Genomic DNA, 6,175 nt, shown 5'->3' with positions numbered 1-6,175 from the left:
TCTTCTTCGAATCTCATGTCAGATCTCCGGATATTCGATCTTTTTGAGCTTGAAGGAGACCTTGGGGATCACTTTTTTCTTGGCCACAACTTCATAGAAGTGGTCTTTATGGACCTTTGAGATGAATCTCTCCATCTCTCATGACTCGGAGGTGGAAGCAGTTGCCTTCCCTTTCCTCTTTTTAGAGGTTTCTCCGGCCTTAGGTGCCATTAATGGTTATGGAAAAACAAAAAGCAAGGATTTTTCCACACCAAACATAAAAGGTTTGCTCGTCCTCGAGCAAAAGAAGAAAGAAAGGAGTAGAAGAAGAAGAAATTGGGGAGATGGAGGGGGATGTGAATTCGTCCAAGGGGGTAGTAGTGTGTGTGGTGTGAGGATGAAGGTGGTAATGAGGGGTATTTATAGGGTAAGGGAGAGATGGTAGCCGTGTATGAGGGGTTGGGTTTGGAAGGGAAATGGTTTGAATTTGAATGGTGAAGTAGGTGGGGTTTAATGATGGATGGATGTGAGTGGTGAAGAGGATGTGGGGAAGAGGGTAGGATTTGATAGGTGTGCAGAAGTGGGGTAGGTGGGGATCATGTGGGGTCCACAGATCCTGAGGTGTCAAGGAATTTGAGTCCCTGTACCATTCTAGCGTTTAAACACCCATTGTGTGCCAAATCTGGCATTTAACGCCAGCTCTGTTACCTTTCCTAGCGTTAAACGCCACTCTGCTGCCTATTTCTGGCGTTAAACGCCAGCCAGATGCCCATTTCTGGCGTTTAACGCCAGCCAGATGCCAGACAGCTTGTTCTGGCGTTAAACGCCCAGAGTGCTGCCCATTCTGGCGTTTAACGCCTAGAATGCTGCCAGGCTAGGCGTTAAACGCCCATTCTGCTATCCTTACTGGCGTTTAAACGCTAGTAAGCCTGTCCTCCAGGGTGTACTATTTTTCATGCTGTTTTTCATTCTGTTTTTGATTTTTTAGTTGTTTTTGTGACTTCTCATGATCATCAGCCTAAGGAAAACATAAAATAATAATTGAAAATAAAATAAATATAATTGAATAACATTGGGTTTCCTCCCAACAAGCGCTTCTTTAATGTCAATAGCTTGACAGCGAGCTCTTAGAGAGCTTCACAGAGACTCAGAGCTTAGTGGTGGCCTCCCAACAACAAACTTAGAAGTTGCGTGTGGGGGCTCTGTTTGACTCTGTATTGAGAGAAGCTTTTCATGCTTCCTCTCCATGGTTACAGAAGAAGATCCTTGAGCTTTAAACACAAGGTAGTCCTCATTCAGTTAAAGGACTAACTCTCCTCTGTCTGCATCAATCACAGCTCTTGCTGTGGCTAGGAAGGGTCTTCCAAGGATGATGGATTCATCCTCTTCCTTCCCAGTGTCTAGGATTATGAAATCAGCAGGGATGTACAGGCCTTCAACCTTCACCAAGACATCCTCTACAAGTCCATAAGCCTGTTTCCTTGAATTGTCTGTCATCTCTAGTGAGATTCTTGCAGCTTGCACCTCAAAGATCCCTAGTTTCTCCATTACAGAGAGGGGCATAAGGTTTATCCCTGACCCCAGGTCACACAGAGCCTTTTCAAAGGTCATGGTGCCTATGGTACAAGGTATTAAGAACTTTACAGGATCCTGTTTCTTCTGAGGTAATTTCAGTTGAACCAGATCATTTAGTTCATTGATGAGCAATGGGGGTTCATTCTTCCAAGTCTCATTACCAAATAACTTGGCATTTAGCTTTATGATTGCTCCTAGATATTGAACAATTTGCTCCTCAATAATATCTTCATCCTCTTCAGAGGAAGAATATTCATCAGAGCTCATGAATGGCAACAATAAGTTCAGTGGAATCTCTATGGTCTCTGTATGAGCCTCAGATTCCTTTGGTTCCTTAATAGAGAACTCCTTAGTGGCCAGTGGACGTCCATTGAGGTCTTCCTCATTAGAAATCACTGCCTTTCCCTCCTCTACAGGTTTGGCCATGTTGGACGTGTAGATGGCCTTGCACTCTCTCTTTGGATTCTCTTCTGTATTGTTTGGGAGAGTACTAGGAGGGAGTTCAGTAACTCTTTTACTTAGCTGACCCACTTGTGCCTCCAAATTTCTAATGGAGGACCTTGCTTCAGTCATGAAACTGAGAGTGGTCTTAGATAGATCAGAGACTACAGTTGCTAAGTCAGAGTGGCTCTGCTTAGAATTCTTTGTCTGTTGCTGAGAAGATGATGGAAAAGGTTTGTTATTGCCAAACCGTGCTCTCCCACTATTATCATTATTGAAGCCTTGATTAGGCTTCTGTTGATCCTTCCATGAGAAATTTGGATGATTCCTCCATGAAGGATTATAAGTATTTTCATAGGATTCTCCCATGTAATTCACCTCTTCCATTGCAGGATTCTCAGGGTCATAAGCTTCTTCTTCAAAGGAAGCTTCCTTAGTGTTGCCTGATGCAGCTTGCATTCCAAACAGACTCTGAGAAATCATATTGACTTGCTGAGTCAATATTTTGTTCTGAGCCAATATGGCATTCAGAGTATCAATCTCAAGAACTCCGTTCTTCTGAGTCGTCCCATTATTCACAGGATTTCTTTTAGAAGTGTACATGAACTAGTTATTTGCAACCATTTTAATGAGTTCTTGGGCTTCTGCAATCGTCTTCTTCAAATGAAGAGATCCACCAGCAGAGTGATCCAATGACATCTTGGACAATTCAGACAGACCATCATAGAATATACATATGATGCTCCATTCTGAAAACATGTCAGAAGGACACCTTCTGATCAGTTGCTTGTATCTTTCCCAAGCTTCATAGAGGGATTCACCTTCCTTCTGTCTGAAGGTTTGGATTTCCACTCTAAGCTTGCTCAACTTTTGAGGTGGAAAGAATTTGGCCAAGAAAGCATTGAACAACTTTTCCTAAGAGTTCAGGCTATCTTTAGGTTGTGAGTCCAACCATGTCCTAGCTCTGTCTCTTACAGTAAAGGGGAAAAGCATAAGTCTGTAGACCTCAGGATTAACCCCATTGGTCTTAACAGTGTCACAGATTTGTAAGAATTCAGCTAAAAACTGATGAGGATCTTCCAATGGAAGTCCATGAAACTTGCAATTCTGCTGCATTAGAGAAACTAATTGAGGCTTAAGCTCAAAGTTGTTTGCTGTAATTGCAGGAATTGAGATGCTCCTTCCACAGAAGTCAGAAGAGGGTGCAATAAAGTCACCAAGCATCTTCCTTGCATCTCCACCATTGTTATTAGGTTCGGCTATCTCCTTTCTTTTTTGAAAAATTCTGTCAGGTCCTCTCCAGAGTGTTGTGCTTTAGCTTCTCTTAGCTTCCTCTTTAGAGTCCTTTCAGGTTCTAGATCAGCTTCAACAAGAATGTTCTTATCCTTGCTCCTGCTCATATGAAAAAGGAGAGAACATAAAAGAATAGGAATCCTCTATGTCACAGTATAGAGATTCCTTTATGTGAGTAGAAGAATAGAAGAGTAGAATAAATAAGAAAGAAGATGAAGAATTCGAACACAGAGAAGGAGAGAGGGTTCGAATTATAAGAAGAAGAGAAGTGTCAGTAAATAAATAAATAAATAGAAGGAGATGAGAGAGAGAAAATTCGAATTTTAAATTAAAATAAAAGGAAAATATTTTTGTTTTTATTTTAATTATTGGTTAGTATTCGAAATTTAAAAAGAGAAATAAAATAAAATTAGAATTTAGATAATTAGTTAATTAAAAAAGAATTTTGAAAAAGAGGTTAGTGATTTTCGAAAATGATGAGAGAGAAAAGTAGTTAGGTAGTTTTGAAAAAGATATGATTGAAATAGAAAAATTTTAAAATCAAATAAAAAGCCAAGTAGTTAATTGAAAAAGATTTGAAAATCAATTTTGAAAAGATAAGAAGTTAGAAAAAGATTTTGAAATTAAGTTTTGAAAAAGATATGATTGAAATCTATTTTGAAAAAGAATTGAAAAGGAAATTAAAAAGATTTGATTTTTGAAATTAAAGTTGATTAGTTGACTAACAAGAAACTAAAAGATATGGTTCTAGAATTTAAAAATTGATCCTTTCTTAATAGGCAAGTAACAACTTGAAAATTTTGAATCAAAATATTAAATGTTAGTAGTAATTTCGAAAATCATGAAATAAAAATAAGAAAAAGATTTTGAAAATCAAATTTTAAGAAAGAATTCGAAAATATTAAAAGAAATTTGAAAAAGATTTTAAAAGATAGAATTTTGAAATTTATGAGTAAAATAAGGAAAGTTATTTTTTTGATTTTTGAAATTTTTTTTATGAGGAAAGAGAAAAACATCTAAATGACACATGACATAAAGATTATGAATCAAAACAAGAAAAATATGCAAGAACACTTTGAATGTCAAGATGAACACCAAGAATACTTTGAAGATCATGATGAACATCAAGAACATATTTTTGAAAATTTTTAAGAAAAGAAAAACATGTAAGACACCAAACTTAAAAATTTTGAACTTTAGACACTAATAATTCAAGAATGCATATGAAAAACAAGAAAAGACACAAAACAAGAAAATGTAAAGATCAATCAAGGAAATTCATCAAGAACAATTTGAAGATTATGAAGAACAAAACCCAATGCATGTGTTCTTCGAAAATTTAAAGAAAAAATCAAAATATGCAATTGACACCAAACTTAAAATTTGACACTAGACTCAAACAAGAAATACAAAATATTTTTGGTTTTATGATTTTATTAAATTTTTTTTTGTAATTTTTTGAAAATATTTTGGAAAAAGAGAAAATAAATAAATTCAAAATTTTTAATGGGAATTCCAGGAATCATGCAATGTTAGTCTAAAGCTTCGGTCCAAAATATTAGACATGGCCAAATGGCCAGCCAAGCTTCAGCATACAAATCAAACATACGACAGCCAATTAGATGGGAATCCAAGGGCTCTTGCAATGATAAGTAGAAGCCTTGGTCCAAAAAAATTAGACATGGCTTAACAGCCAGCTAGGCTTCAAAATATCATGATGAAACTCTAGAATTCATTCTTAAAAATTCTGAAGAACAAAATATAAATTTATTTTTTTTGAATTTTTTTTTGTAAACAAAAATAAAAAAATAAAATAAAATTACCTAATCTGAGCAACAAGATGAATCGTCAGTTGTCCAAACTCGAACAATCACCAGCAACGGCGCCAACAACATGGTGCGCGTAACGTAATATCAACACTTCTTCACAACTCTGCGTAACTAACCAGCAAGTGCACTGGGTCATCCAAGTAATGCCTTACGTGAGTAAGGGTCGATCCCACGGAGATTGTCGGTTTGAAGCAAGCTATGGTCATTCTTGTAAATCTCAATCAGGCGGATTCAAATGGTTATGAGGTTTTGATAATTAAAATATAAATAAAATATAAAATAAGATAGAGATACTTATGTAATTCATTGGTGGGAATTTCAGATAAGCGTATCGAGATGCTTTGTTGCTTCTGAACCTCTGCTTTCCTATTGCATTCTTCCAACCATGCGTTACCTCCTTCCATGGCAAGCTGTATGATCCTCTCGGATGAAAACAAATCCATATGCGCTATCACCGCACGGCTAATCATCTGTCGGTTCCCACTAGCATCGGAATAGGACCATTGTCCTTTTGCACACTATCACTGCGCCCAACATTCACAGGTTTCAAGCTCGTCACAGTCATCCCTTTCCAGATCCTACTCGGAATACCACAGACAAGGTTTAGACTTTCCAGATCTCAGGAATGCTGCCAATGGTTCTAGCCTATACCACAAAGGTTCTAATCTCAGATTCAGTTACTCTGTTGTTAGGAGAGGCAACCTGAATCATTGATTAGGGACCCAAGAGAATATACTCCAGCGGTCGTCCAATGACTACGTTGAACATCATGTAGATTGCTTTGTGGTTATCAGGCACGTGATCTTGGCTAAGCGAGTAACGAAGATTGGGTGATTGTCACAGGTCACCCGATCATTCTAACTTAACTGAATTAAGAACAAGAGTATATCTTGTAGAAGAAGTAGGTGTGATTTGAATAGAAAACAGTAGTAATTGCATTAATTCATGAAGAACAGCAGAGCTCCATACCTTAATTTGTGGGGTATAGAAACTCCACCGTCGAAAATACATAAGTGAAAAAGGTCTAGGTATGGCCGTGAGGCCAGCCCACAAACGTG

General features: G+C 37.5%; 1 non-coding gene across 1 annotated transcript; it reads left to right on the top strand.

The window, feature by feature from the left end:
- The first annotated feature begins 2,752 nt into the window (after positions 1–2,752).
- LOC112725434 (small nucleolar RNA R71) lies at positions 2,753–2,856 on the top strand. Its single transcript, XR_003164544.1, has one exon. It is a non-coding gene; the product is annotated as a small nucleolar RNA R71 (small nucleolar RNA).
- The last annotated feature ends 3,319 nt before the right edge of the window (positions 2,857–6,175 follow it).

Source organism: Arachis hypogaea, chromosome 11, assembly GCF_003086295.3.
Source record: "Arachis hypogaea cultivar Tifrunner chromosome 11, arahy.Tifrunner.gnm2.J5K5, whole genome shotgun sequence".
Classification (NCBI taxonomy): domain Eukaryota; kingdom Viridiplantae; phylum Streptophyta; class Magnoliopsida; order Fabales; family Fabaceae; genus Arachis; species Arachis hypogaea.
Note: the sequence above shows the minus strand (reverse complement) of the source record. Positions and strands in the feature narration are given on the sequence as shown.